The 13634-nt window shown below is 37.1% G+C and overlaps 1 long non-coding RNA gene across 5 annotated transcripts in view; it reads right to left on the bottom strand.

The window, feature by feature from the left end:
• Positions 1–13634, bottom strand: part of LOC109495687 — a 363477-nt gene that overhangs the window by 40161 nt on the left and 309682 nt on the right. Inside the window, exon 6 of one of the 5 annotated variants that reach the window (XR_006591485.1) lies at positions 5082–5650. The exons of the other annotated variants lie outside the window; for them this stretch is intronic. This is a non-coding gene — a long non-coding RNA (uncharacterized LOC109495687). Of the gene's footprint in view, positions 1–5081; positions 5651–13634 lie in introns of those variants that run through there. 5 annotated transcript variants of the gene reach the window in all.

The following is a 13634-nucleotide window of genomic DNA, read 5'->3' on the forward strand; positions in this document are numbered from 1 at the left end:
TTCTTCCTCATTCCCACTTATCTGAATGAAATGAGGAAAGCCAGAGAGAGGGTTTAAAATTACCTAACAGACAGTAGAAGTGGTTCTTCCAAGCACTCTCTCACGGAAGCAAGCATTCCTTCTCCACCTTGACTTGAATTTTGGATTACAGACAGGCAATGTACTCTTCATAGAAGATTGACATTTGTTTTGAACACTAACATTTTATTTCAATAAAAATTTTGTCTAAATGAAATGTGGTAACTTAGGTAAAATCATGGAATAGAAAAACATATATATTAGTGACAAACTGGAGAGATTTGAATACAGTGTAGAGTTCAGTTAATGGTAATGCATAAAGATTGCTTTCTTAATTTTTCCAAAAGCCCCAGGCTAATATAAGATTTCAACAAAGAAAACTGGATGAAGCATATATAGGAACTCTCTGTACTTTCTCTGCAACATTTCTGTAAATCTAAAATTATTCAAAAACAAACAAATGAGTAAACAAACAAAGAGCAGAAACAGACCCATAAATACATAGAACAAACTGATGGTAGCCACAGGGAAAGGATTTAAGGGATGGGCGGAATAGGATTCAGGGAGGGGGAGGTATAGGCTTCCAGTTATGGAATGAGTAAGTCATGGGGATTAAAGGTACAGCACAGGAAATACAGTCAGTGGTATTGTAATAGCGCTGTATGGTGACAGACGGTAGCTGCACTTGTGCTGAGCACAGCAAAACATCTAAATTTGTTGAATCACTGTGCTATACACCTGAAACTAATGTAGTATCATGTGTCAACTATACTTCAATTAAAATAGATAAACAATAAATAAATAATTCAAAAAAGTAAATGTTTATGAAAAAAACTATGATAGACTTGTTAAGTACAGCGTTTACCACTCCACACAAAATTTATTTCATTCATCCTGCCTTTAAAATGAACATAAAATATATTAAATCCCCTAGCAGCTAAACTAATAACTCTAACTTGTGTTGGAAGAACAGATATTCATTAAAGCATCTGGAGATTCTGTAATCTCATTATAAATCAAGTCATAGATGAAAGAGGATTCATAAAACAGTGGATAAAAATGCCAAGATAACAAAGGATAACAAATTCAATTAATGGGGATTGTGAATTTCACATTTCTGTAAGAAAGTAACTTTTATAAAAGCGATTGAAACTCCTTTTCAGTATGACATGCTAAAAAGAACAAATGATTAATTTATTTCAATTTAATCAAATTTGATAGCATGTGACCCACTGCTCTGATTTGTGAAGAGGGTACTAAATACACAGGAAAACATAATACTGAACCTTCATTGATTCACAATATCTACAAAGGCTTTTCCCAGGTTGAGTCACAGAAGGAATAAACTTGGTGAGTAAAGATAAAGAATTATATTAAAAAAAAAAACACTAAACATTAATACAGAAAAGAAAAACCAGGTTTTATATTATGAATTTTCCTTTTAAGTTTTCACCCAAATAAACTCCTATCCTATCTGAAGGCCAGAAAAATAAATAAGTATTACAGTCAACTAGAATGATGATTGGATGAGCAATAATAAAAACAGTGACAGGCATTGATAGATGCCACCCACAGTGATGCCCTTGCAGGAATTCCCATGCAACAGCCCTTACAATCCGTCCTCCTGTTGGCAATAGGCCTATCCATAATCACCATAATTAATCTTGCTCTTATTTTAAGAAGATCTCCAGGAAGGACATCAGATGGCCTCCCTTAGTTGTACATTCCAATACTTAATAAATCTCATTCCTAGAAAAGTTTTCCCTTGCTTTAGTTTCCAAACTATTATGTAATTCCATGTAAGAAAAACAGAAAGGAAGGATATTAGTGTATCAGCATTTTTAACAATCTTTTCTCTGTTGGCATAGCATGAATCAAACCCTCAGAGACTGATGCTCTCTAGATAAATGAATAAAATAGAGCTACTTAGACTCTATCCCTGGAGTGTGACAAACCAACTTCTCCATATGATTCCCATCCTAACCCATCCCAACATATCACAAAATAAGCCAGCAGACCTATGAAGGCTATCCTGAAACATCCAGTTCTACCCTTCCTAATATCATAACATTCCCTAACCCAGTGTATATATTTATAAAAGACATTAAAAAAATACAATTCAGTTAAATATGGCCACCTTTATTGAGATTTGGATTACAATAGGAATATGCTAAGACAATGAGATCTCTCTGATATCTGATGTGGCATAAAGCTTTACATTAATAAAATCCTACAATAAAACCCCAGAGCAGGTAGCTTATTAGGCAACTATTGTCCCACAAACTACCCTTCCCTATACTTCATAATCTTCATATGAGCTTATTTCAGTACCTTTAAAATATTTTTTTCCTATTAAGAAATTTGAAAAATTTACTTAGACACTAAAATTAGCAAATTACCTTGGATTTGCAATTCTATTAATTGTTCTTCCCTTGTATTTCTTGGCAGACACAGAAGACTCTGTAAAATCTAGTTCTACCTAAAGTTGACGAAATATTTTAGGCCACTGGAAGTGTCACTAATGTCATTTTCCAGGCCAGTTTCAAATTGAAAACATGTTCATACTTTGCACACAATTTTGTCACACAACTACTCTTAAGTAATCTCATAGCAATTCCAGTGATTTTTTTAATAAGGTTATTTGTGGATATGACATGTAGCAATTTTTGACAAACCAAGAGAAAAATAGATGTTCAAAAATATCCATTTCTTTTTATTAAATTATGTTTAAGATGTTAATATTATGTGGCAAACTATAAAATTTTTTAGACATTACCAAATTACTCTCCAAGTTACTATTTTCTCCACTTTATCTATGGAAAAATGAGGTTAAAATACATTGTAAACAGCGGAGTTAATAAAAAGCAGAATAGAAAAATGATCTTGTACTTTGAATTTTAGCTTACTATTATGTGCCTACAACTTTTTTTTAAAAACATTTGTTAATGTTTACTTATTTTTGAGAGAGACAGACAGACTGACAGACAGACAAACAGACTGTGAGCGGGAGAGGGGCAGAGACAGAGGGAGACACAGAATCCGAAGCAGGCTCCAGGCTCCGAGCTGTCAGCATAGAGCCCAATGAGGGCCTGAAGTTGTGAACCATGAGATCATGATGTGGGCCAAAGTTGGATGTTTAACTGACTGAGCCACCCAGGCACCCTGACCTCTTTTCATCATAGTAAAACCTCTAGATTGTTGGAGCCATCTATGTCTTGAGCAACTGAAAGTACAAACTTGAGAAAGATAACAAATAACTCTATTAAAAATTCACACAGAAAAAAAAGATTTTATTTTATAAATTAACCTTTTCAATCTTTACCCAAATGAACTCCTAGTCTATCCAAAGGAAAGGGAAGAAGAATAAATATTGTTAAAATGTCGACACTACCCAAAGCAATCTACATATTCAATGCAATCCCTATCAAAATAACACCAGCATTCTTCACAGAGCTAGAACAAACAATCTTAAAATTTGTATAGAACCAGAAAAGGCCCCGAATAGCCAAAGCAATCTTGAAAAAGAAAACCAAAGCAGGAGGCATCACAATCCCGAACTTCAAGCTGTATTACAAAGCTGTAATCATCAAGACAGTATGGTACTGGCACAAGAACAGACACCTAGATCAATGGAACAGAATCGAGAACCCAGAAATGGACCCACAAACGTATGGCCAACTAACCTTTGACAAAGCAGGAAAGAATATCCAATGGAATGAAGACAGTCTCTTCGGCAAGTGGTGCTGACATGCAGAAGAATGAACCTGGACCATTTTCTTACACCATACTCAAAAATAAACTCAAAATGGATGAAAGACCTCAGTGTAAGACAGGAAACCATCAAAATCCTCGAGGAGAAAGCAGGATAAAACCTCTTTGATCTTGCCAGCAGCAATTTCTTACTCAACACTTCTCCAGAGGCAAGGGAAACAAAAGCAAAAATGAACTACTGGGACCTCATCAAAATAAAAAGCTTCTGCACAGCAAAGGAAACAATCAGCAAAACTAAAAGGTAACAGACACAATGGGAGAAGATATTTGCAAATGACATATCAGATAAAGGGTTAGTATCCAAAATCTATAAAGAACTCGTCAAACTCAACACCCAAAAACCAAATAATCCAGTGAAGAAATGGACAAAAGCATGAACAGACACTTCTCCAAAGAAGACATCCAGATGGCCAACCGACACATGAAAAAATGCTCAACGTCACTCATCATCAGGGAAATACAAATCAAAACCACAATGAGATACCACCTCACACCTGTCAAAATGGCTAACATTAACAACTCAGGCCACAACAGATGTTGGCGAGCATGCAGAGAAAGAGGATCTCTTTTGCATTGTTGGTGGGAATGCAAGCTGGTGCGGCCACTCTGGAAAACAGTATGGAGGTTCCTCAAAAAATTAAAAACAGAACTACCCTATGACCCAGCAATTGCACTACTAGGCATTTATCCAAGGGATACAGGTGTGCTGTTTCAAAAGGACACAGACACACCCCAATGTTTATAGCAGCACTATCAACAAGAGCTAAAGTATGGAAAGAGCCCAAATGTTCATCGATGGATGAATGGATAAAGAAGATGTGGTGTATATATATATATATATATACATACACACACACACACACACACACACACACACACACACACACACAATGGAGTATTACTCAGCAATCAAAAAGAATGAAATCTTGCCATTTGCAACTACGTGGATGGAACTGGAAAGTATTATGCTAAGTGAAATTAATCAGTCAGAGAAAGACAAAAATCATATGACTTCATTCATAGGAGGACTTTAAGAGACAAAACAGATGAACATAAGTTAAGGGAAACAAAAATGATATAAAAACAGGGAGGGGACAAAACAGAAGAGACTCATATATATGGAGAACAAACTGAAGGTTACTGGAGGGGTTGTGGGAGAGGGGATGGGCTAAATGGGTAAGGGGCACTAAGGAATCTACTCCTGAAATCATTGTTGCACTATATGCTAACTAATTTGGATGTAAATTTTAAAAAAATAAATAATAAAAAGTATAAGTGAAAAAAGAAACGAAAAGAAAAGAGAAAAAAGGAAAAGAAAATAAAGGAAAAGAAAAGGAAATACAGGTAAATCCAAGAAACAAATAAATAAAGGCAAGGGAAAAAATGTGTTAAGATCTAATGGAGTGATGACTGGAAGAACAAGGATAAAAATAGTGATAGTAGTGTAGGAAGAGAAAATGAATTTGGGAATTCTTGGCTCCTTACCCAACCTGAGTATTTTTGTTAGATGTATATTTTTAACTCCCTCTCTGGGTAACAGTTTTTCCCACTCATTGTTCAGCTTTAGCTCTACCTGTGGGAATGTATAAGTTTTTCCTAAAATCAAGTATAAAATTTATGTTACTGTTATTCTATCTAGGTGCCCAGCAGGATGGACCAGATTGAATGAGGCCAGGACCCAGAGACTAGACACACCCACTGAGGGAGCCCAGGTGGGTTCAAAAGCAAATAGCAGAGGAAATCCAGTTAACGTAACTATGCTGGAGATGGTGTCCAGTGTCCGGAAACGGGATGATCCAGGCAGGCAAGGAAGTAGTTGGTCAGCATTGTGGAAGAGTAGCAGGAGGATAGTCAGGTTTTTCTGAAAAGAAAGTAAAACAAAGAATGTCCAGGCAATATATTCATAATAAGATAAATGTGAAGTTGGCCTTGGATTTCACTAAAGGATTTTATTGGAGGAGGATCAGCAAGCAGAGAACTGTGTCTGGGTGGTCCTAGAGTCCTGGGCAGGTTATGAAAGTGGGGAACCAAAGAGAAGGGCAAAAGAACTCTCTAAGTTTCTACTCAGTGGGCATAAAGTTTCTACTCAATGGTCATAAACTTTCAACTACACAAGTAAGTTCCAGAGATCTGTACAACACTGTGCCTATAGTTAACAAAACAGTATTATATTTAAACATCTATTAAGAGAATAGATTGTCTTGCCGCAATTAAAAACAAAACAAAACAAACAAACAAAAAAAAACACAAAACTTCACTCCTTAGTCCCAGGATAAAAGGCAGAGTCTTTTTCACTGATCAAGACAAAGTCCTGCCACTGGAATGAAATTGTAAATTCAAAGCCATAGGAGTATCATCCACTAATGTCAAATTGAATGAATTATTGGCCCAGTAAAGGGTCTGTAGCTTCTCCCTTACATATTTTTTTTAAATGTCATCCACCTCCCCTTCTTCAGGTTCCTTGTCAAAATAGGAACAAGTGGTATTTTTCGCACTCATACTTCATGTGTATATCTCACGTATCTTCCATTGCAACTTTTTGTGTTTCTAATTACAGAAGGGAAGGCTTTAACACTGCTAATAGGAAGTTCACTAAGAGGTACGTCAATTGTCTGAGCTAGGGAGGCTCAGCTATTCCTAAAAGTCACTGACTTCACCATTTAGGGCTTTTTTGATGGTGGGAAAGACAGCTGGTAAGTGCCTATGGGGAGCACAGTATGAGAATATCCCTACCCCTCTTTTCTCCCATTTTTTTTTTGCACTGAAACCCTTTCCATAATTTGGCATTAGTCATTCTCTTCTTTTAAATCCCTTTACTTCTAATCATTCTTGACTGAGTTTAAAATTTTACTCCTAACAATTTATTCTTGCCTTTGCATCAATTTGTTGCCTTTGTCATACTTAAAGTTCCATTACCAACATCACATTATGTTATAATTCCTTGTTTACTTGCCTGTTCTCCAGTATACTACAAATTTCAAGAAAGCAGTGATCACATTTATCTCTTATATAGCAGCTCCAGCACCTGGACTAGCGTTCACCATTGAGATTTAAGCATTCAATTAATATTTGTGGAAGGAAAAAATAACTACATAAGCCAGGGACCCATACTATTCTCTCTCCCTTTATCTGTTACACAATGTATGTTCTGAAATCCCATCCTGACTTCTACTCTTCCCAGGCATAGTGTATAAACTGAAAATCCTACAGCATCATGGTTCAGATTGTCTGCTGCCTTAAGAATTGGTGGGGGAAAAAAAAGAATTGGTGGGGCTGCTCTATTTCTCCATCTTCCCTGCCATCATCCTAGAGCAAGCCAGTTACCGATTTCCTGGAGCACTATAGTGGTGACCTATGGCCTCCCTGCTATCACTTACACTCATCTTCAAAACTATTCCCCTGAGGGCGGCAGTCATATTGTGAAATCATCAATAATACTTTCTTTTCCTTAAAACCCTAGAATGGCTTCCTAATACTGCAAGAGTAAAATTGAAACTGCTTTTTTAGCCCCTTCCATGAGATCTAATTTCTTCCCATCTCTCTACTCTTCCCCCACTATGGCCTCTTTTCAGGTTTTCAAGAATAGCTGAAATGTGTTTCCCTGCCAAACAGTTCCTTGCATGGCAGCCTCCATGACATTTTTTTAAAGATCTTCTCCAATTACTTTGTCAGATCACCTTCTCCCAAACTCCTACCCCCTCCTAATTATTTTTTAGCATTTCTAAACTGTACAACTCCTTCAAATTATGGACTATAAATTGAATCAAGATCTGTTTGTCTACTTCTTTTATTATCTCCTCCTCTACTAGACTATAAATTCCATTAGGACAAAGATCTGCTTCTGTTTTTCTTCCTTGTCTCCCAAACTTGCAGAACTTGGCTCAAAACTGATACTCAACACATATTTGTTATATAAATTGTTGAATAAAAAATAAATGAGTGGGAATTCATAGCCAATATGAAAAAACTTAACAGTGGAACAACAGTGGGAACCAGGTAGCATAAGAAGGTGTATTAGTCTGTTCAGACTGCCATAACAAAATATAACAGACTGGATGGTGTTAATGACAAAAATTTTATTTTCTCACAGTTTTGGAGACTAGAAGTCTCAGACAGAACTGCTGGCAGATTCCGTTTCTGGTGAAATATCTCTTCCTAACTTGTAGATGGCCACCTCCTCACTGTATCTGCACCTGATCTCTTTTCTGTGCATGAGCAGAAAGATCTTTTCTGTCTCTTTCTCTTCTTATAAGGACATCAGCTCTGTTGGATTAGGGCCAAATTCTTATGACCTCATCTGACCTTAGTTATCTCCTTGAAGGCCTTGTCTCAAAATATCATCACAGACGTTTAGGGCTTCAACATACAAATTTGGGGGAACACAATTAGTCCATAGCACAATGAAACACTGGATGCTAAAAGATAAGATCCTGGACCTTTGTGCAAGCTATCATGAAAATTAATATAGGCTCTAGAGAGCAAAGTTTTGAAATGAAAAAACAAATTAATATTTGATTGTTTAAAACACATCTAATTAAATAAATTTCTATGGGCAATTTATCATGCATATAATTATACAACAAAGAAATTACTGTGCATAATAATATATCTGTGGCAAATCAGCTTTGATGTAAATTTTTAAAATTATAACCACTAACTATATATGCTCAGTTTTTGTGAATTTACTATCAAGGAAGATTGACTGTATGAAGAACAAGTTCTCAATGCTGTTGCGTTTTGGTTTATTTTTGTGGGTGGGCGTTATTGAGAACAACTTTAAAATAATCAGAAGTTCCTCATCTCTCTGATGCTAAGTTCTACTTGGCCACCCTATTGCATTCAGTGTTCTAGCACAGTTGACCCTCTGTTTGCTCTTCTCATTCATGTGAATGTTCATTGGGCACCTCTAAGGTAACATTCCGAAACTAAATGTACCATCTTTGTCCAAACCTATTCATTCAATGCACATGACTTTATGTTTTAAGTATCTGCACTTTCTATTTTCTCCACCAAGAACTCTTCCACTGGTAAAACCTACCAAAATTTCAAAACTGTGTTCAGGTGTTTTCTTATCCTGGAAGCTCTCCCTGAATTCCCAGAAGAGACTAGAGATTCCTTTTTGTTCTCCTTTGGCACTTAGTGCATACCAACCTCATAATTTACCATAATATATGCAATAATCTTCATTTTTTCTATCTCCTTTCCTAGACTATTCTTTCCATTTCACGAATACCTGCCAAGCATCTATTATGTTCCAGGAATGTCTATGGTTCTTAGGATACCATAGTGCACAAAACAATTTCTTGCCAAAAAGGAACTTACACTCTAGTGGAGAGAGACAAAGGCTAAATCACTTCTTACATTATAATAAAAGTAAGCAAGAACAAATAGAATAAGAGGAATTCAGAGTGCATGCAGGGTGTAGAGGTCAGGGCAGGTAGCAATATTGGATAGTGTGGTCAGTACTGGGGTTATTGATAAGGTGATATGTGAATAAAGACACGAGGACCCCCAGAGAGGAACTCAAGAGGAAGAGCATTCCAGACAAAGAGACTAGCTAGTGCAAAGTGCTTACGTGGGAATTATCTAGTGTTTTTAAGGAACAGCAAGTTGGCCAGTGTAAGTAAACCAAAGGGAATAAGGGTAGAGTAGCAGAAGAAGAAAGTCACTGAATTATAATGGGTTCCTATAGGCCATTATAAGATGATGGCTTTTACCCTAAGTAAAATAAGCAGCATTGTGGACCCTTGAGCAAAGGAATGACATAGTTATTTATTTATTTTTTTTTTAGAGAGAGAATGTGTGTGAGTGGGAGTGAGGGGCAGAGAGGCAGAGAGAGATAGAGAGAGAATCATAAGCAGGCTCCACGCTCAACATAAAGGCCAATGTTGGGCTTGATCCCACAACCCTGGGATCATAACCTGAGCTGAAATCAAGAGTCAGGTGATCAATTGACTGAGCCACCCAGATGGCCCACAATTTAAATTTTTAAAAATGTTCTGGCATCTAACTTGACAAGATAGTGACAAGAAGCCCTGTTAGAAGACTACTGCAGTAGATGTAAGGGTAACTCAAAGCAAGGAAGTATTTATAGAAGTAGTGAGAAGGGGACAGGTAGAACACACAGGATTACATAACAGGTTATGTGCAGTTTGAAGGAAGGACAGAAGTCAAGTAAAACTGCACAATTTTTGGCTTGAGCAACTGAAAAAAAAATGAAGCTGACATCAACTGAGATGCGATTATCAAAATAGTACATGTAAGATAAAGAGGAAGATCGAGGTCTAAGCCTCACAACACTCCAACATAAAATGGCAGGTGAAAAGAGGAGGAAGTAGGAAGAAAGACCAATAAATAGTAACTGTGGATTTAAGACAAAAAGCAAGAAAGTATGATGTATAGAAGCCAAGTCTGGAAAGTTTACCTAGGTGCAAGGAGTAGTCAACAGTGTGACAAGTTGCCAAGATGCCAGGAAGTACATGGCACAAAAACAGACACATAGACCAATGGAATAGAATAGAAACCCCAGAACTAGACCCACAAACGTATGGCCAACTCATCTTTGACAAAGCAGGAAAGAACATCCAATGGAAAAAAGAAAGCCTCTTTAACAAATGGTGCTGGGAGAACTGGACGGCAACATGCAGAAGGTTGAAACTAAACCACTTTCTCACACCGTTCACAAAAATAAACTCAAAATGGATAAAGGACCTAAATGTGAGACAGGAAACCATCAAAACCTTAGAGGAGAAAGCAGGAAAAGACCTCTCTGACCTCAGCCGTAGCAATCTCTTACTCGACACATCCCCAAAGGCAAGGGAATTAAAAGCAAAAGTGAATTACTGGGACCTTATGAAGATAAAAAGCTTCTGCACAGCAAAGGAAACAACCAACAAAACTAAAAGGCAACCAACGGAATGGGAAAAGATATTTGCAAATGACATATCGGACAAAGGGCTAGTATCCAAAATCTATAAAGAGCTCGCCAAACTCCACACCCGAAAAACAAATAACCCAGTGAAGAAATGGGCAGAAAACATGAATAGACACTTCTCTAAAGAAGACATCCGGATGGCCAACAGGCACATGAAAAGATGTTCAGCGTTGCTCCTTAGCAGGGAAATACAAATCAAAACCACACTCAGGTATCACCTCACGCCAGTCAGAGTGGCCAAAATGAACAAATCAGGAGACTATAGATGCTGGAGAGGATGTGGAGAAATGGGAACCCTCTTGCACTGTTGGTGGGAATGCAAATTGGTGCAGCCGCTCTGCAAAGCAGTGTGGAGGTTCCTCAGAAAATTAAAAATAGACCTACCCTATGACCCAGCAGTAGCACTGCTAGGAATTTATCCAAGGGATACAGGAGTACTGATGCATAGGGGCACTTGTACCCCAATGTTCATAGCAGCACTCTCAACAATAGCCAAATTATGGAAAGAGCCTAAATGTCCATCAACTGATGAATGGATAAAGAAATTGTGGTTTATATACACAATGGAATATTACGTGGCAATGAGAAAAAATGAAATATGGCCTTTTGTAGCAACGTGGATGGAACTGGAGAGTGTGATGCTAAGTGAAATAAGCCATACAGAGAAAGACAGATACCATATGGTTTCACTCTTATGTGGACCCTGAGAAACTTAATAGGAACCCATGGGGGAGGGGAAGGAAAGAAAAAAAACAGGTTAGAGTGGGAGAGAGCCAAAGCATAAGAGACTGTTAAAAACTGAGAACAAACTGAGGGTTGATGGGGGGTGGGAGGGAGGAGAGGGTGGGTGATGGGTATTGAGGAGGGCACCTTTTGGGATGAGCACTGGGTGTTGTATGGAAACCAATTTGTCAATAAATTTCATAAAAAAAAAAAAAGATGCCAGGAAGTACAAGGATTGAGAATTAACTGTTTGACCAACTTGTGTATGTCTTATTCACTTTGAACCTCCAGCACAATACAGAGTAGGCAGTCAGAAGTTCTTCCCTCTGTGTGTATCACAAGAACATTAGCTAGTAGAATACTGGAAGAGATCTATAGTGGAGTGGAGGTGAAATGGGAGAAATAGGTTAATCATATTACATGGTAAGATTCTTAGCTCAGTGTTTTGTCATGTGATTCAACCTTATTCATATGCCCATGCCATGTCTAAATGGGCATAGATGATTTATAGAAAGGCAATTTATTTATGAACTTTACTTGTATATTGGCCATATACAACCTTACTAAATATCTATTGTATTGCTTTGGTAGAGCTCTCATTAACTTTCCCAGATATAATTTACTTGTAATTATAAATTTCCAGATTCTCCAAAAGGAATTTTCATTTTTAAACAAATACAGTAAAACACTGAACAAAAAGATGAATGAAAAACGAGAAAGCACAGTGCAATTTTAAACTACAAAACTTACCAAACAGTCATAGACTTTCACCTTGGAAAAAGCAATACCAGTAAATAACCAACTCAGTAGAGGAAATGTACTGAGCTTTACTAGGACATTAAAAACAATGCATTATGAAGCCCTCTAAGAAAGTGTTTTTAAGTTGATTTGTTTAAGCAACCTGTCACTGAGACTGAAATAGCCAATAATGAAAAACATCAGCACCCTGAACTGAGAAGATATTTAACGGAATGGCAAAGAGGAGAAAGGTATGCCTTGCTTTATGTAGCATACTAATTAATTATTTAGAAGGAGGAGTAAATATTTGCAGATTATATTCTGAGATGGCATTCATTTTGATAATACTACAAAGATGATTAATAGAGGAAAATAAAATGCACCATGGCCTGGGAAGTTTGAGATGTTAGTAAGTGAAAGAAAAAGATATAAAGAAAAAAATAATTTTTGAAAAATTCTGAAGAATAAACAAACCTTGAAAGTAATAATTCTAGTTTTTAACATCTATAGAGGCTAATGTATTATTCTGAGTATAATAAATGTGACAGATATTGGACTCAGCAGATTGGGGGGGCCATGCAAAGATAAAATGGTTAAAATTCCTCTTGGAATAGAATATGAAGGAAAAGGGCAAAACTTTGGAACACGTCAATCTAAACCTGGTATGTGCTTACTAATATGAATGGGGCATGAAATGTAAGCACCAGGTTGGGGGGGGTGTGGAGGAAGGACAAAAAGTATTACAACAATCTTCATTTCTCCTGGTTGCTCTGAAGATCATAAACTTTACACAAAAAATAAACTCTTATGGCTGAAACTCCTCTAGTATCAGAGCTCTCAAGAGGAAGAGTTTTCTGATTATAGCCAGATGGCAGAATAACATCGGAACTTCTCTCTAAAATATTCATAAATTATGAAAATATTTAATAAATTTAATGCCTATCTGAGATATCCAGAAAAGAAAAGAAAGCATCCAACTGTCAGAATTGAAGAGTGAATCTGAAATGAGGAAATCCATGTAAGCTATCTTGGTATCTGCCTAAGATGGAGTAGGGCACAGAAGAGAAAAATGGCAGGTACTAGTGTCATCAGCAGTAGATATGCTTTTTCAGAACCAGTTGAAACAGAGTCAGAACTAAAACCCCAACATGAGGGGCACCTGGGTGGCTCAGTCAGTTAAGCGTCTGACTTCAGCTAGGATCCTGATCTCACGTTTTGTGAGTTCAAGCCCCGCATCAGGCCCTGTGCTGACAGCCTGGAGCCTGCTTCAGATTCAGTCTCCATCTCTCTGCACCCCCCCTGCTCATTTTCTGTCTCAAACATAAAATAAAACAAAAAAAATATTAAATTAAATTAAAAAAAACAACAACATGAAATGAGAATCCCAGAAGATCTGCACTTTCAGAGAAAGGCGCGGGGGAGGGGGGGTGCTAGAAAAAAAGTTTGCCAC

The sequence above is a fragment of the Felis catus genome, chromosome F1 (assembly GCF_018350175.1).
Source record: "Felis catus isolate Fca126 chromosome F1, F.catus_Fca126_mat1.0, whole genome shotgun sequence".
Taxonomy (NCBI): Eukaryota; Metazoa; Chordata; class Mammalia; order Carnivora; family Felidae; genus Felis; species Felis catus.